The sequence below is a fragment of the Vespa velutina genome, chromosome 25 (genome assembly GCF_912470025.1).
Source record: "Vespa velutina chromosome 25, iVesVel2.1, whole genome shotgun sequence".
Taxonomy (NCBI): domain Eukaryota; kingdom Metazoa; phylum Arthropoda; class Insecta; order Hymenoptera; family Vespidae; genus Vespa; species Vespa velutina.
The window spans coordinates 2,630,101-2,655,649 of NC_062212.1; the positions used below are offsets into that span (position 1 = coordinate 2,630,101).

Here is a 25,549-nt window from a genome sequence, read left to right on the forward strand (position 1 = left end):
CGTTATTATCTTAAACGACCTATTTCTGGACGAAATATTCAAATATTTGTTATTAAGTTATTGAGTCAACATGCATCTTTACAAAATTTTCAGCAATTGATTTCGTAAATAAGTAAATATATTCGAAGTAATCTAAAATCCAAAAATTCTATATCTTATCAACCAACACATAGAATCTATTCAATTAATTTTTTTTGTAAATAAATGTGAAACTAGTATAGACGATCGATACTCGGAAAAAATAAACGTAGCGCGATTTAATATTATAGAAGCGTTTTTCGATTATGTAATCCATCAACTTAATCAACTTATCGATAAATCATAAAATTTCTCGATCGGAATATGAAAACATTAAGCTGTTGATGCAAGGACAAAACTTTTCTACCTCAAAGATAATGAACGTTTAATAAAATCAGACATTTCATTAAAAGATCTTGACAAGTCATTAAAACATATATAGGATAAAGATGGTATCTTCAATTTTCGCGTTCCCTTTGACAAGTTTGTTACATTCTTCAGACTTCGAATAATTGATAGCTTTCGTCGATTTCTTCTTCTAGTTTAAATTATTTTATTGAGATACCGAAAATCGACGATATACCATAACCACCCTTGATTGTGACTATATGATTTCGGAATTCTAATTGCGCCTCTTATAAGCCTTTCAGTAATTAGAAAGCACACATTAAGCCATTAGTGGTCATTGAAACCAATTATTGTGACCGCTAGTTATCGATAAAACAAAAATTCGTGCTAACAAAACTGGAAAGCGTACGTTAAAAACTTGGCTATTATTTGAATATCTTTTTATTAACGCGCCGTATGCGAGTGACATCTGTGAGTGTAATGATATTAGGCGTGAGTAAGTGTAAGAGTACATTCCACAACGTATTTCTGTGTCCTTATAAATATTGTTATCTTATCCATTTAATTATATGGTTTATTTCTTTAATCGATGTATATAAAGTTATTATTTCCTTCTTCAATATTCGTAACAGATTATTCGATCAATATTTTTGTCATATAAATAACAAAATACACATTAATTTCGCGAGTTAAATCGGCAAAAAGAAACGACACGTGCGGGAATCAGTTACAAAATGGTCAAAGATGATATCTCGCGAAGAACGGGATCAATTTAACAGGAATGATTTTCTATTTTGGAAATCTCAACAGAAAGCTATTTCTGAATATGGAATTGAAGACCTGATGGTAAGATTTGATTCAAAGGTAAACTGACGATTCGGAAAATCAAACGACAAGGCTATGGATAAAAAATAACGTGCGTATCGTGTCTCTTATTTTGTCTTCAATCGACTAACGCACACTGGAATATTTGATTAGGAACTTAAATGTATGTGAATTACAAAAATTTCATAAATAAAGAAATAATTATTTTATTTATGAAATGAAAATAAACTCAAATAATTTGACGCTAATGAAGAAGTTTCATTCTGTTATGTTTCACCTGTCAAGGGTCAAAGAAAGGTCACATCAAACGAGAGAGATCTGAGCAAGAAAGTTATCGAACTTGTTATGATTTTGAAGACAATTTGCCAACGATATAACACAAATAACAGGTGATAGCATTACAGTAAGTGATCAAATGATCAAAAAATTCCGGGATAAATTCATAAAAGAATCAGAGGGTGTAAGAAATGAAAGGGAGAAGTACCTTGTCAGCGACAGCGACAATGAAATGACAAAAGAAAACAAAAACTGAAAATGGAAGGCAAAGAAGAAAGTTATGATACGAACAGGTAAAAATAAATTCTTTATGAGCGAATAATCAAACAAACAATTTCGGGAAATAATAAGAAAAAAGGAGTATAAACTGATAGATGACGAATCGATTAACGTTTTCGTTATCACTGACGGTATCAATCAACAAAAAATGATATCCTAGATACAATAGACAGATAATGTAGATGCTTAAGTTACCGACAATATTGGATCTCGCTAAATTTTGCACAGCCTTGAATGATTTTCTGAATTAAGACGAATTATATTTTGGTAAGAATTCGTGCTATCACACAAGTTTGCTGTTTTTCGATAATTAGAATTAAAAAGTTCATTAATAATAAATATGGGACAATGTATGAGTAAATAATATAACTCTTAATACGAAATTAAACAAAATCTTATATTCAATTGGTATTTACAATTGGTAATCGAAAGTTTTCTTAGTTAGTTTCGAAGAAAATTTTGTCGAAATTTTACGAAACGGAGTGATACTGATTAGTGGCACCAAACAGAACAATAAAATCTGCCCAGGATGTTATATCCGGAATCGATATACATTGCAGTTTACTCGCTTAATCAAATGGAATACGATGATCCTGAGAAAATGACACCGCATGATGCCTGGGCAAAGGAGAAATCCAGAATATGACATATAAAGGTATTCGAATCGAAAACTTATGTCCATATTGCTTTTCAGACAAATGCTGGACAAGAGTTCCAGAAAAATTATGATGATTGATTACTAGGAGTCTTTAAATCAATGCCTATTTGATTACGTGAAAAAGAAAATTGTCGAATCCAGGGAATTTCGAGTAATTTTAAAAACATTTTCATCATACACATTGATTTTGATCCTTTTTTTATCTTTACTTTCCTACGACTTTTATTCGTCCGCTAACGCGTTAAATTTTCATTTCCTTTCAAAAGGATCAATACCGCAAATCGGATTATCTTTTATGTACTTTCCAGTCAGATTTCTTTGCTTTTTTATTTTTATATTCATATGACCACATAGTAACGATTAATTGCAATTATAGAAAGATATTTATGATGGTTATTGCCATTATCAATTACTGTATGAATACTGTATAATAGAAGATTTCGTTATTAGAATGTGATCGGTGTGTTTAATTTCAGAGAACGAAACGAACAGAAATAAACAAAAACAATATGTTCGTGTATATAATGTCCTTTCTTTTTTCCACATGACGACGTCAGTTTATTCTACGAATTCAAATAAAAGAAAAATGTCACGTAAATATAGGCTTCAAAATGTTTCTTTATAAACATAAAACAATAACAGGAAACAACAAAGAACTAGTTTTCGTTTTATATAATGTATATCATATTAATAGATTGACGGTAGTTATCTAATATCTTTAGAAATGCTATGTTTATTACTTGAGATCGTTGAAGAGGTTAATGTAATTAATTGGAGATTAATAGAAATTAATTCTGTTAAAATCAGTAATCATAATGTATATACTATATCAATATACCGCGTAAGTTTTTAAATCATTAATATGCCAATACATATTTTATTTATGATTTTATTAACGGAACTGCTCTAACTGTTGTACAGGAATATCAACGAAGATTCCTTCATCTAATGTTATCAATCTGTTTTCGTAACATATCGAACGAAAAATAATCGATAAATAATTTTTTACTTTTGTTATATATTTTTAACATTAATTTTTATATCATTGTAATTTCATTACTTCCATAAATTGCTCAAATTATATAATTTTGTTTTCACTCAAATTCATCGATAGTCCGTAGTATCATAACTCGTTCGATGTACCTTAGCTATTATGTTGCGGTGGCGGTAATATGTACTCCTATGCAAAAAAAACTTCGAACATTATAAAATCTCTGAAAGAACGATCTTGAGTAAAATATATACTGAAATCGCAGTGTATGCCCTTCGAATCAAATGATTCGTTTATTCGACATTTTCTTTTATCATTAAAAGTAAAAGAGTTTATTATTTTCTAACAGATTCATTCAGTTATATTTTGCATGTATCAATGACAATCATAATTTTGCAATGAAACATTTGAACCTACTAAATGTTCTTAATAATATTTCAGAATTTTGTTTATCTATCCACAGCTTCAATCTCAGCCATCAATCAGTCTCAACAATCCGATCGATGAGAAATTTCATGATGGATGCACCAATGTATGCAGACAAGTTGATAAATTTGATGAATTATATGAACGAGAAATACCTCGATGAATTATTCGAGATTATACCGCAATACGTTTATCTTGGAGTGTCGTTTGCACGTTTATATCAACTTTACAAATATATTGATTAAAAATTTATTAAGACAAAAAATAATTTTTAATTAAAAATACATTTTAGAATACTTGCGATAATATGACCGAATATAAAATCAGATAATGAAAATATCGTAAAAATAGGAGGCAGTGGACCTTCATACGAACTGAAATATTAATTTTGGTGCTTGTTGTAATATAACGTAATCTTTGTAGAATAAAATAATAAATGTTCCTTGTTACGAAATAATTCGGACTTGTCATTGCAATGAATCGATAAGTGAACATAATACTTCTAGATATGCCTAATAATGCATTCATGATGCATTAATAATCGAAGATAGCGTCAAATTTTGTTCTCAAATAAAGATTTATAGAAAAAATTAAATCATTACGTGCTTACTCGAATTAGATCATCTTTTAGATTCAATGAAAATATTTCCATTTGCAATTACATTTCATCATAAGACAAATTGAAAGATATTAATGCCGGGAAAAAAAACCTATTTGATATTGTAGCGTTAGGACGACGAAATATCGGCCAGTTAAACTTTTTTCTGCGCTTACTTTCTATATTTATTCACATTTATATTGATCGATAAGTTCTCACGGTGTCTGGAACTTCGATTTAAAAGTATTATTTTTTATTATTGAAATATTTGTGGAACAATCGAAACTATCCAGTTAGATTCGATCCTACTTATAATCTATTTAATTTCACCTATGTGATAAGCACTATCGTAAAAATATCGAAAAGCTTGAGGACCAAACGAATTGAACGGTATAGAAACGGATACAAAACGGTACACTGTACGCATTTCTTAATCCTCCATGTTTTCTCTATATTTTATTTAATAAATTAAATAAGAATCAATTTTTATTCATTGACATTCGATCTCTTTTATTCCTTTTCTTTCGAAAAATTATTGAAAATTCACAAAATGTCGGACCTATGCGGTAACTTTTCTGTAGTTGAATGAAATTATATAAATAATAGATAATAAACGGTAAATAAAACGAATAAAAAATGAAAAACAAACTGACGAAGGAAGTTAACGATTGTAGATCTTAAGATATTCATACGCGATGTAAACAATCTCATTCGTAATATTTAAGTTACTTTCTATCAAACGTATCTTCTAATGATAAGAACATAATACATGTCATAAAGGATGCTATTGAAAAGTTTTTACAAACATGTATAAAAATGACTAAGATATCCTTTTTCCGATCTTCTTCCTTCGTTATTCATTTATCATTAACAGACACTTTTAAATGATACTTATTTTTCGAATTTTCAAGGTTTTATAGGATGCATTAAGCATTGAAACCTCTTATCACCTGTTAATATGCGCAAAAATGCAAAGTTGTCGAAGAAATGAAAGAGTTGAGTATTGAATTGTGGCGGAGAAAAAAATTAATTGCTTTTGGTTGATTTTATGTTTCAGTTTGAAAGTGAGCTTCGTTCGATCTATTTCTGTAACTAACATAAAAATAAGGAAAGAATTTTACTTCAAACATTTAACATTTTACTGATAGCTATATCGGTCTGTTTTAATTCTCGCAATACGGAAAATAATTCTGAAAGTATGTAAAATTTATATAAGTATATATTGAAAAAAAATTATTATAAGATACGTTATAAAAATTTAATAAAATTCTTTTACGGAAATTTAAACAAAGAATTATGTGAAAATTTTAAATAGTTAAATAGGTTAATGAATTATACGAAGGTACGAGACAAAAACCAATTAATTAAGGCATTCGGTTTATTTCGGAGTTATTGTAATAAATATTTTTTTCCCATCTGAACCGAAAGAAAATTAAAAAAATATTTTAGTTGAAAGAATTTGGAATATTATTAACGAGTTTCTTTTTAATAACTTTCTCGATGTTAATGTTAATATTAAGTTGTTAACTACAAAGGATTCTCTAATTATTTATCTAAAAACCAGCAGAACAAAATTCGTGTAAAAAATTACGATGGAAAGCAATTTTGAATTTAGGAAGAAACGTCAAAAAAGATATCTTAGAAAAAGTTGTCAATATGCGGACATTCTAATTCTTACATATTAAGACTGACTAATTCATTTATGTATTTTTTATTTTTTTTATATATAGAAAATCGAAATACACTTTGATTATGCAATAGAATGATTTATTTAAGCAGAGGTATATTTTGAAACATAAAAATAGTTAGAAAATTGAATATAATAAAGTTAAATTTTAAAACTTCATTTTCAGTTTTTTTTTGTAAATATCACATATATATTTATTTTCCTCTGTATTTTTTATTAGGTTAACACAAATTAACGAATTTAAATGTTTTAGCATCTTCCTTCCATATAATTTTCATTTTTTTCAATGTTTCTATTGTCCTTGCCATCGATTCATCAGACCACGAATTTCTGATTCTTCTTATTGTCGTCTATCGTCTATAATATTAAAATTAAAGGAAATAGTTTGACCGTATCAAAATATTCGGTGAAAAGCATTCCAATTTTGTGACGCCTAGAAATTCGATTCGAGGAAAGAGAATTCTTTAAGAAGCATGTCGCTCCTTCATATTACTTTTAAGAAAAAGTTAAAAAAGCATATAGATTTTTTACTTCTATTATTATTCTTACAAGTAACAAGTAAAAGACGAATAATTGCTATTTTAGAAATCAAGTTATATCGAAGATAAGACACGTTGAAATATTTTCATAAATATCAAAAATAGAAATCAACGTCTAATTCACTAATAAGAAATAAGTGACGGTGATTTCATAGTTTCATGGTGTTGTTCTGAATTAATTGTTACATTTACAAATAATGGGTTGTTCGGAAAGTAATTTCGTTTTTTTTCCCGACAGAGGATTTAATTGTATTTTTTTTTTGCACCCAACTTTACACATAAGCCGCGTAATCATTATACGTTTTGAGAGCTGATATAGCAAGGCTTGTGTGTGAAAAAGTCCAATTGATTTTACGCAGTAGTTTTTGGTTGGTGCCCTTATAAATATGGAGAGCAATAAGCAGCACTTTCGACATATTATACTTTTTTACTATAAAAAAGGTAAAAATGATGTTCAAGCCAGAATGAAATTATCCAATGTATATGGAGAAGATGTGTTGACAGTACGCCAGTGCCACAACTGGTTTGCAAAATTTCGATGCGGCAATTTTGATGTCGAAGATGCACCACGTTCTGGAAGGCCAGTTAAAGCTGATAAGACACGATTAAAAGCATTGATGCAAACCGCCGAATAACAACACGTGAGATTGGTGAGAGTTTAAATTTATTAAATTCAACTGTTTATGACAACTTGAAACCCTCTTCGAGGGTTTAACATCGAAGCTCATACATGGGTTCTGCATGTTCTCACGGCGAGAAATTTGTGTCGTCGCGTTGACGTATGTGATTCGCTTCTTAAACGTCACGAAAATGATCCATTTTTGAAGCGCATCATTATTGGGGACGAAAAATGCATTGTATATAACAATGTCAAACGCAAGAGATCATGGAGCAAAAAAGATAAACCGGCTCAAAGCTTTTCCAAAGCCAATATCCATAAAAAAAAAAGTAATGCTGTCTGTTCGATGGGATTTTAAAGGAATCGTTTTTTTTTTACATTTTACCAGATAATACAACAATTAATTCGGAAGGCTACTGTCATCAGCTGGACAAACTAAATGATGCACTTCAATAGAAAAGGCTAGAATTAATCAACAGAAAAAGTGTAGTGTTCCTTCAAGATAATGCTGGACCTCATACAAGTTTGGTCACTCGCCAAAAGCTTTTACAGCTTGAATGGGATACAATGTCACACCCACCATATTCTCCAGATCTGGCACCTTCGGATTATTATTTGTTCCGGTCATTGCAAAATTTTTTAGACGGTAAAACCTTCACTTCAAATGAAGAGGTCACAAACCACCTCGATTAGTTTTTTGCCAGCAAAGACCGAAAATTTTATAAGCGTGGGATCATGCTACTACCAAAGAGATGGCAAAAGGTATTGGACCAGAATGGCCAATATATAATTCAATAAAATATTTGTTCATTATACGAAAATTCATTTTCACAAAAAAAAAAAAACGAAATTACTTTCCGAACAACCCTTTATTTCAAACAGATTTAGAATTATAAAACTTCAGATATTCGAAAAATAATTATAAACTACTACTTTACTTTTATTTACTAAACTTTATATATAGGCAAAGCATTTTTTCTTTATTTTTTACTATTCTTATGCTTATTTAAGAAAGATGTACTACTGCGTTAACCGCTCTCAGTTTTGTATTTTTAAAAAGATGTCGATATCAAAGACTACTTAATAATACGTACTTTGAAGATAAAATTGATAATTATTTTTAAAAAATCAAGATCAATGAAGAAAGCGACTACAGATTATAAAGTCAATAAGTTACCAAACTGGACTGAAAAAAGTTTTTTGTGCAAATAAAAATATACAATATAAACCCACAATATAAAAATATATATAATCATAAATATCACAAATATAAAAATTATAGAAATAACAGCATAGAATTACTTGTTTAATTTATTTATTTTATGTTATTCATTCAACTACGATCTCGAAATTATCCTTACACCCTTTATATTGTGCGTAAGTACGACAGAAATTATCAATCGAGTACATAAATGTGATTTATACATAAGTGTCAATAAATCAGAAAGTTCTACTTCTAAAAATTGGAAAAGATTATGAAATCGGATTATGAAAAACAAATATGAATCGAACATCCTGCGAAAATTAGAATAATACAAGAGCGCCACCATGGTAAGAGTACGAGTTACTAACGCAATGTCGCTTAAATCAGTTGTTTTATTTTTTCTGCTAATCAAAATAGAAAGGCTTAAACAGAGTGAAGAAAATAATGTAAAAGGCATCAATGTATCATCACATTATTGTAAATGTTTTAAGGACTCAAGCAAATATTAATAATCATAAATTTATCCAGGTTTATATTTTTCTAATCTCTTAAGTTTCATATTTATTGATCATTATGGAATCTATGCATAAACTATAATATATATTAATTAATAAGTAAAGTAGCCTGTGTTACAAAATATGAATTGAAATTAGAATCACTAAATACAATTTTTAAATACTTTTTCAAAATGAAGAACAAGTCAACACGTCATAAAGGCAGAGATACATTTCAGATATTATTCAAAAATAAATGTGATTTTTCATAATATTATATATTATTTAATATTGTTTTCTGTTTTTTAATTATATTTTTAATTATAATATTTTTTAATTTTATATTTTATATTATAATTCAAATAATTTTCTAAAAGAGTCAACAGAATAGATATTAATATCTTTTATTGTATAAGTTACAGAAGGCAGGACAATGCTGAAATCAAAACCTTTTTTCATGAAATGAAAAATGGCTTCAAAAAAGAAATCTCCTGAATCTAAGAGAGAGTTATTGGAATTTAAAAAGACAAGTAAGAGAATTTGTTATATCAATTGCTTAGTAAGAAGTGTTATGTCATTGATTTATTTTTAAAATATTTAGACAAGTGAGATGTTCTATTTCTACAGCAAAAACTTAAAGTTATTGTGACTTGTTCACTTCTAAATAATTAAATATTAGACTTTTTTTGCAGTTCCGATATTGGGGTGAAATGGCCAGCCAAATACCAGAAGAGTATATCCGACATTGTATGCTTTTTGAGTTTCGCAAGGGTAGTAACGCAACAGTTGCGATCAAAAACATTTGCGATGTTTATCCAAGTACATTAGACGCTCGTAAATGCTAAAGATGGTGCTCTAAGTTCAGATCCGGTTAGTTTGATCTCTCTGACTCCTATCAGGAAGACCAATAACATTAGACAACGACATGCTAAGGGCAGAAGTGGAAGCAAATCTATGTCAGACATTCGAGGAACTCTCAAACATCCTTAATCAACCTTGGTCGACTATCTAAGAACATTTGCAACAAATTGGAAAAATAAGCACAGCAGGTGTTTGGGTCCCCCATAATCTGTCCGAAGAGAACAAAGCCAACCGATCCATCACATGCAACGTATTGCTTCAACGGCACCATACAGAACCGTTTTTTGATCGCTTGATCACTGGAAACGAAAAATGGGTCTTATATGATAATCCAAAACGCAAAAGGCAGTGCCTTTCTCCAAATGAATCACCACGAAGTACTGCGAAGCCGGGTGGGTTTACATCTCAAAAAGGCGCTTCTGTGTGTTTGGTGGAGTATACGCGGAATTGTTCATTTTGAAATGCTGAAACCTGGACAAACTGTTAATGCAGATCTTTATTGTGAACAATTGGATCGAGTGAACCAATCTTTAATCGAAAAGTATCCGACGATTGTCAACAGAAAAGGCGTTATTTTGCAACACGACAATGCAAGACCGCACTGTGCAAGACGAACCTTGGAAAAAATTAATGAATCGAGGTGAGAGGTACTGCCTCACCCATCATACTCGCCCGATATCGCATCCTCGCATTTTCATTTATTCCGATCGCTACAACATTTTCTTAGTGGGAAAAAATTTGAAAATTTGGATGATGTCCAAAATGCCATCTCGAGATATTTTACTCAAAAACCAATTGATTTTTATCGGCATTGAAAATTTGCACACTAGATGGCAAAATGTTGTTGATAACGAAGGTGAGTACGTTATTGATTAAAAATAAAAACTTGTTAAAAATTTATTCGTTTGAATTTAGTTTAAGTAAGCAACATTATTTTCCGGTCCCCCTAATATGAATACAAACTACTGTATCAAAATCTTTTTTATGAGTCATTGTTATGAATCACTGACATTTTCTATTTGAATGTGATGTAGTTTTTGTATAAAAGGAGTAATTTAAGATAAATAACTAAATGCAAAAAGTTAATTTAGTAAGAGATATATAAAATTAAGTTTTTTCAAAACTTTTCAAAACTTTTATGCGTAAAATAATAATGTAATTATTACTCAAATTATTGCTCAAAGTTGAATAAGAAACATTCTTATGCTGCTATAATATGCTTGCTGCCTTATTACACAATTAACATTTTTTACTGATCGATCCCTCTTGAAAGTACAAGTATTACAAAAGTACAAAGTGAAGCCTTCTTTCAGGCGCAATATTTACTATTTATATAAAAATTATTTAAAAAAAATCTTAATTTTATTTATGTTAATATAGTTACACTATACCAATCATAATGTATATTTAAAACACAATTGCAATTTTGGATATAAAGCTAAAATCAAATTTGTTAAAAAGTAGATATATAAAAATGAAATTTAAAAATTACGTGATGTTGTGAAGAGTTAATTTTCAGAATTCTTTGTACTTATTCGTTTCGAACCTACGTGATTATATTGAACTTAACTAATTGAACGTTCGTTAAAAACTGAGGATAGTCATTTAACATTTATATTAAGCATCTGACAAAATTATCGCATAAGTTAGTATAACATTCAATTTTACTTACTATAAAAGGGTGACCATTGATTTTCTAAGACAATAAATTATTTACGTCTTCAATCGTAATTAATATAATTTTCAATCTAATTGTTTAGCAGTATTAGAATTTTTCAAAAGAAGGATATCAGATAATAATGAATAATATTGAGTAAGCAGAATATTATATATTATATAAAATAATTATTATTAATATATATATATATAAAGTATATATATATATACTTTTAAATAACGCACGATCATGTTAAACAGTCAATATTAATTGCTTATTTATTAAAATTGTATATATACATTAGATATATTAAAAAATAGATAAGCCATAATTGCTATTTCAAGTATTAAATGTTCTAACATTTCATAGGAATACATAAAATTGTCGAAATATTATTAAAAGGAATTAAAAAGTTTATTTACTTTTAAATTAAAATTCTGAGTTTAACACCGAACCTTTACAATAGTTTGTCATAAAGCACTATGATGTTGCGTAGAAACGCGTTAGTGTCGTGTCAGGTCTCATATGTAAGTATATCAGGGATTCATCAATTTTCATATTATACAATGCTGATGCAAGCTTGACACAATCTTTTCCTGGAATCAGATTTGATTTAAAATTACTTAAAAATATTAAAAAAAAAACTTTTATCCTATAGTAGTAAAAATAAAGAAAATATTATTAATCTATTAGGACATATAATTACGTGTAATAATGTACGAAATACACTTGCTATGTAAAACACATTATTTGCTTTAAATTAATATAAAAAACATAATATATAGTTCCCTTATTAAGAATATTAAGTAATTGAAAATTTTAAAGAAAATTAAATAATTTCGATTTGTTATTACTTTTTCAAACTAATTATGTAAATATTATAATTCTTAACGAATATCAATAAATATGAATTTTTTATTTTATATACAATAACGATTATAGATATTAACTAATCTTATAAAATAATAAATCAATAACCGTAAGAATCTATTAACTTAACAAATAAATTATCGTAAAATAAAAATAATTTACTAACATCGTTCTTATATAATTAACACATTCTGGTTTGATCGTTGTAAACTATTTCATTTTCTACCAATATTCTCATCATATTTATTATAGCCACAAACCAAACTGTATAAACCATATATTTTACTTAAAATTAAATTAAGAAAATAATGGCAATGTTACGTGAAAAATAAAGAATAAAGGAAAGATGTTTATTTATGATTAGCAATAAACTAATTTAAAAGAAATTATCTGGCACATATCTACGAAGATACAACACTTCCATTATTATTTATCTTTTATCATTAAACCTTTATTCGATTCCGATACTTTGACTTGAATATAGAAATTAATATATCGAACAATTTATTATAAGTCTAAAATACTAATAATGTAAAATATATATATGATCAAATGACATAGAAATAAAAGGTTATATAAAATACTATAGTATAAGAACGTATATACAATTGTTAAATATTTATAAAAATGACGAATTGAAATAATATAATTACATTAAGATAAGGAATTTATTATAAGCAATCGGTTATAAAAATATTAGCGAGTCGAAAAACAAATCAGAACAATATATATTACAAAAAAAAAGTTCATTCTATTAACTCGATAAAGTAAAAAAATTTCAGTGAATTAAAAGATAAACAGTTAGCTTATAGTGATTGAGAACAAATGAAAAAATTATCAACTCTATTATTTCGATATATCCGATAAACATTATAGAATAATAATCTTTAATACAAATCGTCCTTTTTAACCTTTTCGCAATTATAATCGTATAGTTATATAATAATATAATTATTTAGTTATATAATAACCAAAAATTAATTATATTTATATAATAACCAAAATATTTACAATATACTTATGTATTTAATCTTTATTATAAAGTACAAATATTTAACTTATTTTCTTTCTATAATAATATTTCTAAGGATAAATCTTTAAAAATTAGAAATAATTTTACATATAACGAATGAACTACATTTTTATCAAACATGAAATTATTATTTCTAATTTCAAATATATTATTACATCCTGTATAAGTTTATTTCTTTCTTTTCTGACGTTTAGTATTTTCCTCATTAAAAATTATGAATGCTTTAAAATCTGTATTCTCGATACATTATAACTTTTCAAAATTTAGGCAACTCATGCTGTCACCTAACGTCGTCTCTGAAGATATTAACAAAACAGAAACTATTTCAAATAGAAATGTTTATAGAAATGTATTCTATTAAATTCTTCTAATCTTGAATTTGCTAAACTTCTCTTCGTAATAAAATAGATTCCTTATTAAATCTCTAAAAATTAAATTAATCAGAATTGTAGACGTTAACATTTTTATCCAATAGGAAAAAGAAGGAGCAGATTTTTTATCTTTAGCAAGATCCTTAAACGATAAGCTAGATTCATTTAAAGAAAGGGAAGTTAGAAAGTGACAATTATTAAAAGTTACAAAAAAGTCAGTCAGTATTTGTCGTTCTCTAAGCCCAATTAATAAATCTTTGATTAAATCTTAAATTTTCTGTATTCTGTGAAACCAGAACTTAATTCTGCATTCTGTATTCTGCATTCTATGAAACCAACAGTAATAAATTTATAAGACTTTATCTAAAAATCACTAATTCTGCAATAAGTTGAACGATCTGTATTTTCTCTTACATCTTATTAAACGTTGTCCTTCTACCTCATTGAGATAAGAATCCATTGAGAGAAATGAGAAACCATGCTGATAATCTACTTATCTAGGAAATATAAGTAACATGGAATCACTATTCTAATTTACTGGATCATTTCCTTCGCACCTTTATAGTTTCCATTATCTCAAATATAAATTCATACACGTACGCTTTTATTACGAACTTGTATGATTATCTACATTGCCTTTCATACCTTCATATATATAGAATGGATGGTTCTAGTCTTAATTAGTTGTGTATATGTCTGTGTGTGCAAGTTGATCGAAGGTCGAACAAAAATATGATTTACTCTTTGTGAAATACATTTGTTTATGAAAAGAAGAGAGAAGCCTGAGATGTTGGAAGTGATAATGAGAGGAAAGTGCAGCTTAAATGAGATATGCAAGTGTTATACAATTAAATTTAAAAGAAATGATATTTAAAAATTATTTGGAGAAATATATACATATAATTAAATATCTTCGAAGTTGATTTTCCTCTTTCTTGGAATTTGTTTACACCTCACATTATATAACATCTTATTTTTATTCTTATTCTTCTATTGTCAGAAATTTTGAATCTTTCACAAACTGCAATTATAAATTCATTAAATAAACGAGCAGATATCTATGATGGTAATTAAACTAAAAAGAAAAAGGAGAATATTTAGATTATTAGTTTGTGATTAATTCTAATAATTAATTGCAATATTTTACCCGGTCAAAATGTAATTTTTATTACTTCGTTTCTCTCCTATGGGAGCTTTTATAGTATTTCACTAAGAAATCTTATATATTTTGCGTTGCATATTCTTTTTTGTTATAAAAACTATCTTCTATATAAATTGTCGCAAAATAGTGTATGCTACTTCAGTTGTGGACATTTCTCGTATCAAGAAAAATAATATGAAAATAAATGTAGTTGTAATTGTGCATTTGGAACTAAAGTCAAATTTTATAAAGTATCAATGAGATTAGAAATGATATAATCCTTATCAGAGTTGTCTATAAGTTTCACAATCTGAGGATAAAAACAATATAAAATTGGTCAGTTGTGAAATTCTTAAATAAACCTACACATGTGTAGGTAAATAAATAATATATAATTATGAATAATTATTTTTTATTTATATTACGAAAATATATATCCTTAACTTGAAATCTAAGATATCTTCGGGAAGAATTTGTAATAATCTAACAAATGTTAATGGAATAAAAAATCTTATTAGATCTTATTCTACTATATCTACAATTTTTTTCTCGTTGGTTTTACGTATACTTTCTTGACGATTCTTTTTCATAACGGATTCATTGCATTATAAATTCATATGACATTACTTATTAAATATTACATATAGATATTACTCATTTTGCTCTATATTATGAAAGTACAATTTGTCTTTGCATTTCAGACAAGTACGCGTCTATTACTTCACTTATAACTTTTGATATGCAATATTTTTATTAGTTAATTTCATATCCATTCGTTTTTTCTATTTTTATTAATGTAAATATTATTTTTATATTCATATTCTTTTTCATTATTTTTAGAGATTTGTTCACATAGAAATATCCAATTTTTCATGGAAATATTATTTGCGAAATTGAATATTTCTTCTGAATTTATTTAAATGATACAATACATTTAATTGCATTGAGTGATACTAGATCTTTATTTAAAAATTCTTCTTCTTTTTAAAGTGTTAAAATAAAATAAATGCATCTGATCATTAAAGGAATAAAATTGAACCAGTATTATATATTACTTCAATAGTCAGCAGACCCATGTTAAATATTTTTTAATATTATAATAGCAAATCCTTTATTTGAATTTGAATAACAAATACAGAATGTTGTTAAGTAAAATTGTAAATATAATCTAGGTAAATGTCAGATAAAATTGACAATAAATTCAAAACTGTTCTTACGTTCTTGATTAAATATTGCTATAGAAATTAAACTAATTCATTCAAAAGCTGAGGAAAATACTTAAAAATCTTTTTATAGATTTTTTACTAAGGCTAGTATTGATCTGAAACATACAATTATCATGTAATTATCACTAACACATATATCTTGTCTGTATTAAATGCAATATTTATATCAGTGTTCAAGTTGTCCAAGAAGAACATCTTGTTTCTTTATATGTTCTAAAAGTAAATTAATGACACATTGCTTTTCTTCAGTAATTTAAGGAGTATAACAATTTTATGCTGCTTGTCTTTTGAAATTAAAATAAAACTTTATTTGTTTCAGGAGATTCTGTTCTTAAAGGATTTTATGAAAATACATTTCCATTTCTTTATCACGTTTTCCATATCTGTATGCTGCACAATGAAAAATATTTTTTAGAAATTATTTTATAATGCAATATTAAAAAATAGTATTAAATAATTTTATGAGAAAACAATATTCACTTTATCAATATCTGAAATATATCTTTCCATTTATGACATGTCTGCTTGTTCTTCATTTTCATATATTTCAAGAAAACATTAAGATTCTATTTTTAAATGAAATAATTAATAGTAATCGTCTATGTGTAGATTTCACAATGATTAAAATACTAAGCTGAAGAGGTTAGAAAAATATTACATTGACAAGTTCACATATCATCATGATTAATACTATTTAATTGAGTCCTTAATGCAAGTACAATATTTAAATGTGTGCTAATGCCTTGTAAACTATTTTTTTTTAATTATATCTAGACATAATATAAACTTATATAGTTAATTGTATTATATATATACGTATATATGTATATCCATATATCATATATATACGTGTATTATACGAAGATTTTTATTTTGCTTAGTGAAAAATAATTGACTTAAGCGACACTGTAATAGTAACTATTAATTTCACCATGCTCTAACGCTATCGAAGTCGTCATAATCTTTCTCTTGGTGTAAGATTTTTAATTTGTCTATTGAAATGGGATAGCTTTTTTTTGAGAATTACTATCTGTGTTGGGTCTAATAAAGAATAATCTGATAAAAATTATAATCTGATAAAAAATTCTTTAATTGTAATATTACAAAGTAAAAATTACAAATTCAATTTACCGTACTTTTCAAAACTTCCAACAGTGGCTATAACCCATTATAGTGGATTGATATTGACAAAAGAAGATTCTCAAATTTATAAAATTATACTTTGAAAATGCTGAAGTATATATGTATATATATACTTTATATGTAGATATGTATTACGTCATTTTTTTGGTGTCAAGTACAGCCAAAGAGGTAAAATTAATCTCTGAATATATATGTGTTTGTTTGTGTATATCGATGGGTGTATTGCGAGGGGGGTAGAGAGAGAGAGAGAGAGAGAGAGAGAGAGAGAGAGAGAGAGAGAGAGAGAGAGAGAATTAATCTTCCTATATTGATCTATAATTAATTTTTCTACATTTTTCATTATTCATATGTATGATTGCGACTGTGTTGCCTACCATAAATAGTTTTTTCAAAATATCTCGCAAACTAATTATTTTTCGAAATTGTAGTTTAATCTTTTTTATTCAGAATGGCAAGAGAAATTAATTTATATAATCGTAGATTTAATAAAATATTTATGATCTTGAAATTTCTTAAAAAAATTAAACCTTTAGAAAAAATTCTTTCCATCATAATAGGCGTCCTTTGAAAGGTGACTTTGTTCTGAACATTTTTTCTATACATTCATAAATACTGGAAATATTTACTTGTTTTCATTTAAAAGTTTTTCTCTGTGTAAACGTATGTGTATGTAAATATGTAAGGTAACGAGGAATAAGGTAAAAAGGAAATATTCAAGCACAAGTTAGAACAATAGACTTGAGTAAATAAATAAAAACATCTTGTAAGGTTATTAGTTCTTTGTTCTGCTATAGGTACAATACAAAGAGAGAGTTTAAAGTAAATGGGAATAAACAGAGAAAAGGAGATAATGTCAAGACTTTTTTACTATATATATTTTTGGAAGCATGTTCTAAGACCTGTTGACGAATGTGAAGTATCAAGAAGAGAGCTAGTTTTATATATACAATGAGTATTGTAAGTTAAATTTTGTTATTTGAAAATTATATTTTGCTTTTTTTGTTCTTATCTATGAGTTTCTACTTTAAACATTTGCTTAAATATTAATTTAGGAAAACAATTACTTTCCCTTTCTCCCTCTTCCCCCTCCCTCTCTCTCCCACTCTTTCAGTAAGAAAATTAATGATCGAGACAAATATATATATATATATAGTGAAGGTTTGGTGTAAAAACCTTCATTGTCAATTAGTTTTTTATGTATTATTTATGTATTAGTTTTTTATATATTAGTTATTTATTCCAAATTATTTCTTCGCCGCAAATTTCTTCTTTCTAAACAATGAACGAACATTTTCAATGATTCCTGATTTCTAACGATTCGTGATATTTCATTTTAATTATAAATTCTATATTATTAGAAATTTATAGATAACAATGAATAGATAGAGATAAATATTGTTTCTTTAAAATATTTGTGGAACGGAAATTTATTACACAGATTTATTTATTATTTGTTTCATTGTATTTTCGTATTTATTTATTATCATAAGAGAACGAAGTTGAGAACAAGGTTGAGAACATCTTTTCCGCTGTTGCCAGATGAGTTCCACTAAAAGTACAAGTCTCTACCGGTTTCTCTACCATTGCTCTCATTTTGGGTTCCAATGCGCCAAGAGCTTTTCATGGGGCTTCATCGTCCTTCTATTTACAGGTAATTAACTTTTTTTTTCTAAGTTACAATTTCGTCCAATATATTAATCGATAGCAAAACATGCAATTTCTCTAGTGTAATGTTCGCAAATTTGGAAAATGTTGCGTTTAAAAGATATTCGCGAAAATGAAATTGCCGTCTAGATCGTGAAATTATTACATCATATTTTCTGTTGAATTTTTTTATATCTTTTTTAATGATGGTATACAAAAAAAGTCTCATAATAATCTATGCTAGAGAAAAATATAATATATAAGTGTATATTTTCACTAATTATTACATTAGAAAAAATAATCGACGAATGTATATATATATATATATATATACTTTATATACATTTGTCATCTAGCAAAATTGTACCTCTGCCTTTGTTCTATATAGAATAGGTTATCCCGAAACTTGCATCAAGTAGGAGAAATAAATATAAGAGATTGGATAGTAATATCTTATTAAATTATCAAATAAGCAAAAGTAAATAAAGTTATTAATTATTTTTATCGATAAAATCAAAAAAGGTACCAACGGAATCATTAGCTTCATAACTATAAATTACGAATTTAGACGCTTACTAATATGCTACACATTATTTATAAAATCTCTTCATTTCCAGTTTATAAAATAAAAAACAAATTACAATTTTTTTTTAAATTTAATAATATTTATGATAATCAGTAATGGGGATATGAGCTTTTTCTTTTTTGCCACAGATTTCGAGGGTGACCACTGTACGAAACTTTCTCTTCGTGACAAATATGAAAAACAGCATTTATACTGAGAACAAGAGTAATTTTTAATCGTTATTTATGAACGCGGTCTTATTTTAAGGAGGAAGGTTTTATCTACGACCTCGATTTTTTGAATATTTGAAAAAGCTTTATATTTATGCATAAAGCTCATTTATTTTACGTTATAATACATAGTTTTATTAAATCCTAGAAGCATTTGCGACGAATAAGTTTTAATACATAACATAGTACGAATAGACAACCTCACACGTACAGTGTCTTTTTTTACTAGTTTTCGTATGTAACTGAAAATATGTTACATGTATCTATTAAAAATTTGCAAATAAATTCTGGTATAAGAATATATATTAAGATATATTATAAGAATATATATTATTCTATTTTAGTCAGTATGCTTTAGGAAATTTGTCTTCATAGATGAATTTATGAAAGATTGTCCGTGGGGTAGGATTAAATAATTTTTATTTCAAAGTAATAGGATACCTACTTCGGAAAAGCTATTTTCGGAAAACCTACTTCGGACTTAGCTTTTATAGATAAATAATATTATTAATTATAAATAATATTATTAATAATAAATTAATTATTAATTTATTAATAATTGTGATTTATTATAAACTATGTACTTTTATTATAAAATTATTGGCACTATAAACATTATTAATATTTTGTTGGTCAAGGATAGGCAATTGGCAGTTTGAGATGTGGCTCTTTATGTAATTATTTGTTCTGTTAAGATGGAAGAAGACGTCCTCTATTATTGGATCTCAGTAATGGGGATATGAACTTTTTCTTTTTTGCAGGTGTTACTGTATGAAACTTTTTCGCAGCGAAAAATATGAAAAACAGTATTTAGATCAATAATGAAAACAGGCGTAATTCTTAAGCATAGTTTTGATGAATGCGGAGCATGAAATTAGGACTAGTAAATTTATATAGTGGAGAAATAAATTGATTGACACGGTTGTTGATCATGCAGCTAATGGAAGAGAAGTTGTTCTGTTTTAGGTAATAATTAATATTAATAAGTTAATAAATTGTAGGTAATAGTTAATGTTTATTAAATCTTTTTTGTAATATTTTTGTTTATTTCATTGTTACTTTTTATTAGTAAAAACTCAAGTAACCTCTTATTTTCTGTTTATATTTTTTAATGATTTTTTTTTATTGATACTAATGATATTGTTTGTATTTTATTTCAGATTATTATTGCACAATTTATGGAGTCATGGATGAATCAATCTTTGTTTCGATAAAATAAAAGAAGTGAAATCGATTTAGAGTTTTATTGTTAATTTGCATTCGTTTGTATTTTGTGATTTTAATTAAATTTTAAGATGCATGTGTATTTGAATAGATTGTTAACAAAGCAGTCATTAAGTCAGTGTTTGTTCGTATAAAGTTTTATTAATGTTTGTTTTTTGTTTTTTTACAGGTCGATAGACTATACTTTTTATGTGAAACATCCAATTGAATTAAATTTATTGCCTGTCTCTTGATCATTATATCTGATAAATAATTATCGCGTATTAAAGTCAATGCACCATGGAAGACGATCAAGAAACTAGTATATTTCTTCTATAGAACAATGGTAGTAAGTAAATGTTGAAATTTTATAGTCATATAATTTTACAATTCATTTTATTACAAAAAATTTAATATCAATTTTTTTTTCCATCTGTTTTCATATCATCATTGCATTCTCAAATCAATTTACCAAGTCAATCTACTGCAACTTCAACCTACTTCATTTTCAATTTACTTTGATGTAAATCTATCTTATTTTTGACTTATTACGAGTCAACCTACTCTAATTTCAACCTACAATAAGGATGAATGTTTTGGACCGTGGAATTTCTTAAATAAGTGAGTGAACAAAATTGTATTTCTTCAGTACTTATTATGTTGCGGACAAAAAATCCGAATTGGTACGAGTTACTGGTTGTAATTTTTTCAATCAATTATTAACGAACATGACCATTAACAATTCTTTTTTTGGATTTACTCATAAGTAGTACATTTTTTAATGTTTTCATTTTTTTCTTAATATCTTTACCTATTTTATTAGCTTAAAATAGAATTTTGTATTATCGATTAGAGCGATACAATTTAATTGTATTATTAATTAATGATTCATTTAATTAATTCTTCTTTTGTTTATGTATGTTCACGGTATTAGTCGTGAAATCGAGCATTCATTTACCTGATATCATTTGATACTACGATATTTCGATATCGAAGTACCAAAACCTGAACGAAAAGAAGACAGTGATGCATAGATTCGGGAATTCAAATGGTAGATCGTGACATTGTTTTTTTTATTAGAACAATCACGTGTATGGAGTTATAAATATATATCACGAATATGTAATTTATAAAAATATTAAGCGTGAGTAGTGAAAAAAATAAATGTACGTAAGATGTAACAGTGTTAAGCCAACGGAACTATTAGCTCTTTGTATCGTATGGCTATTTTCGATAATGATATTATCGAGTGAACAGCGTCAATTATTGTATTTCTTCTACTATCTTCTTGGTTCTTCGTATGATCGACCTAGGATGAAAAAGCCATTCATCCAGAGTTCGCGAAAGTGTTAAGTCTTAAGATATTTATTAAGAATTGTCGATGACATTTTAAGAAAAGCTGACATCATCGAAGAGTCTCTTGGTCGTTAGCTGATAGCTGCAGCATCTTTTTATGAAAAATGGATCAGTAATTATGTGTCCTTGCTACACGACATTATTGCCAACTTGCCGATTCGTATCGATTCAACTATGCCGATTGCATACCAGGAATATCTCCACATGTTACAACAACGCAGCACTCAGTTGCCATCTCGTGATATTCATAAAAGAAGATAATCATTCTCCTTTTAAATGGGCTCGGATGCATCATACAGAGCACGATATTGTCACTTGTATTGTTTAGCATGTGATGTAGACACATCTGTTGGAAATATCTAGTTATTGCTTCGCAAACTATACTCGCTGCTATTTCAATAGCTATCATTGATCATCTGATTTTAATGAAGTTTCATGACATGTTAAGTTGCTTCTACGACTTTTATCTATGTTGTTTTGTATATCAAAGTGTGACTAGTTATTGTAAGTTGGCTCACCAAAGACTAAATAAGTTATTCATTCTATTACTACGACTCACAGCTTAGAATTGGGTAATTTTATGTAGTTTACTTTTTTAGTCTGGACATTTAAGCCGATATCTTCCTTTTTTTGCTGATTCCAATGCTTTTCTTTTACGTCTCGTAAAAATCATTGAAGAAACAGAGTTATAAAATTAAAAGTCCGGTGGCGTTCATCGGTCCTTAAACAGAGACACATAAATGACTGAATTTGTCATTTGCTATACTTGATTAATTTTTTAATCAAGTTTTCTAAGGACTTATCCGCTATTTTTGAGCGGGCAATGCTGCAAGCTTTCTTTTAATTCCTAAACTGATTAAGGTGAAGCCCGTGTTTTGTTTTTGAACTTAAGACTTTTGCAGTAACAGGATATCTAATTGTATCTGATGTACAAACTGATGAATCTCTTCTGTAATTACTGCTGAAACAATCCATGTGCAGCTGCAAAATTCAAACTCCTGCGAACGTGAAGATTTCTTCGAAGAAAAAACATTCTTCAGAGTCCGTTTTCCTAACGAGGAGTGATAAGCCATGGATGCGCGGATGGAAACTTTTACGCGAATAAAATTATTCTAAGTGCGAATTCGTTCGCGATCATGGTCGTAAGAATTCTCGCAGGAACTTTCGTAAGTATAAGTGAAGGCAGATTTTAATGCCTTTTGACACAGTTGTTGAAGATGACTCACATACCAGTAACTCATTGGTATGCTGAAAAATGTCTTCGAATAAATTTTTTATTATTTTTAATTGTTTCAACTATTTGAGTCTTTTGTTTTAGACGACACGATATAGTTAATTCATAGTAGGTATAAAAATTGTCAATGTATAATGTTCATCCCTGGTTGATAAACTTTCCTCTAAGTTGCAGACATACATTATATGCCAATCCAGTTTCTCTGATATCACTATGTTAATACCATGGGACTTGAGAAATATAAAAAATTTAGGGGTGTCCTATTGTATTGTCGCAAAATGTAGTTGGCTTTTCACTATAGATACTTATTATATCCATATATATCCTTTAGGAGATCATAATTTAAATTATTTTATTCCCTATTTATGGGCTTTATGTGGAATATATTACTTAATTATCAATATTTTATACCATGAAATTAATGTTTCCTCAATGATGATATTTTTTCCTACTTTAAATATTTTTTGATACTTCTTTTGTTTTTTTTTTCATCCCACAGTCGAAATAGCTTTCCAAGTCCATTACTAATAATAGTAGTGTTATCAGCAAACTGAAAGTTGCTGAGAAGCATCTTTCGAATCTGTGCTGTGACATGATGGTACGCGGTAAATCAAAATTATACAATGTGCTTTTTAGCAATAATTGTTTATTGAGTTGACTCTTATATCACAGAGTTGATCTCAATAATTTTCTTATTTCATCTGGATTAGTTTATATCTATTGATGCATTCGTGCAAATTTAATTAATGTGGCTTTATTTAATTTTTATTCTGTTTATTTGTTCTATGAGCAAATTTATCAATTTGTTATTAACAATTAAAGAAAATACATCATATGAAGTATAGTATAAATAGTTGTTGATGTCGGTTGTTCGAGTAAAAGTAAACAATTTCTGACGTCCACGAAATTCAATCTACCTAGCGCACTTAATTGCAGTTTCCTCGGCATTATCATCTTCGATATCTTCCTTAATAATTAATTCTTATAAGATCTGTTGAACAGCATCTTACTATATATTTATATAGTATCAAGTTAATTATCACAATTATTCAATCATCAATATCCAAATCAAAATCCGATGCATACAATTTTATTTGTTTTTCTTTTTGGAAAAATCTAAATCTTTTCTATCATTGCTATGCAAATTTTTGTAAAATCCATAGGTTTCTTCTTTACTACTAGATGATTTATGAAATAATATTGTATTTCTTCTTTTCGCTATTGCAAACAAATAGCGCAAAGTTTAACATTTTTATTAACTGTAGACTTTCAATTTAAGAAATATATTATCTTTTAGATGGTTACTTTTCGATTACAGACTTTCAACAGAAGTCTGTTGAAAAAATATACATACACATACACATACATATTTGCATACAATACAACTACACACATTCGTCTGCATTGTAACTCTTGTGAGTATTGTGGTATTTTTTTAGTATATTACTGAAAAAATACTCTATTATTATTATAAAATCTCATTTTGAATGTCTACAATCAGTAAATATAGTTACATACTGTTACGAGCGGGTTTAGAATTGATGTCATTACTATACATCAAAACTGTTTTGACGATAAATATTGGGTATATTTTTGTCTTAGACTCAAGACATTTTGAGAGAATGTGACTCGTAAGTATTCCAGACTATTTAAATTTTGGTGGAGTCAGGGAAGTTTTCAGGGAAACTGTTCCCTAATATTGCAGATGATTGCATCTTAAGGCGCGACTTTTGTGAAAGATAGATTTGATGAAGCTATTACGGTGAGTTGTATTACAAAGTTCGGGTTCAGTAGTGAGGTTTTCATGAGAATTGATTAATAGTTTGAATAACGTGCTTCAGGAAAATTCTAGGAATTTCTCGATAGAGCAAGAAAAGGATTTTCCAAAATTCTTTGAAGAATTTTCAAAAGAATTCGCAAGAAATTGCGGAATTGTTGAACATATCATAGACCTAACCGATTCTCTATAAAATGAGTTTCTTGGAGGATTTTTCATTTGAAAGGAAAAAAGAGAAAGTTGTCGATACGCGTTTGGGTGTTGTTAGGATTCCAA

The 25,549-nt window shown here is 27.6% G+C and overlaps 2 long non-coding RNA genes across 3 annotated transcripts; both read left to right on the plus strand.

Annotated features, from left to right (window-relative positions):
• Positions 1-739: 739 nt before the first annotated feature.
• Positions 740-4,167, plus strand: LOC124957265. 2 transcript variants are annotated; one of them, XR_007103478.1, is made up of 4 exons: positions 740-1,354; positions 1,477-1,760; positions 2,307-2,401; positions 3,859-4,167. It is a non-coding gene; the product is annotated as an uncharacterized LOC124957265 (long non-coding RNA). The 2 variants fall into 2 exon arrangements; XR_007103477.1 differs by having other exon boundaries at positions 740-1,760.
• A 13,919-nt stretch (positions 4,168-18,086) lies between these two features.
• Positions 18,087-23,377, plus strand: LOC124957435. The gene is made up of 7 exons (XR_007103539.1): positions 18,087-18,221; positions 18,804-18,915; positions 20,465-20,669; positions 20,864-20,965; positions 21,097-21,255; positions 21,383-21,527; positions 23,303-23,377. It is a non-coding gene; the product is annotated as an uncharacterized LOC124957435 (long non-coding RNA).
• Positions 23,378-25,549: the final 2,172 nt, after the last annotated feature.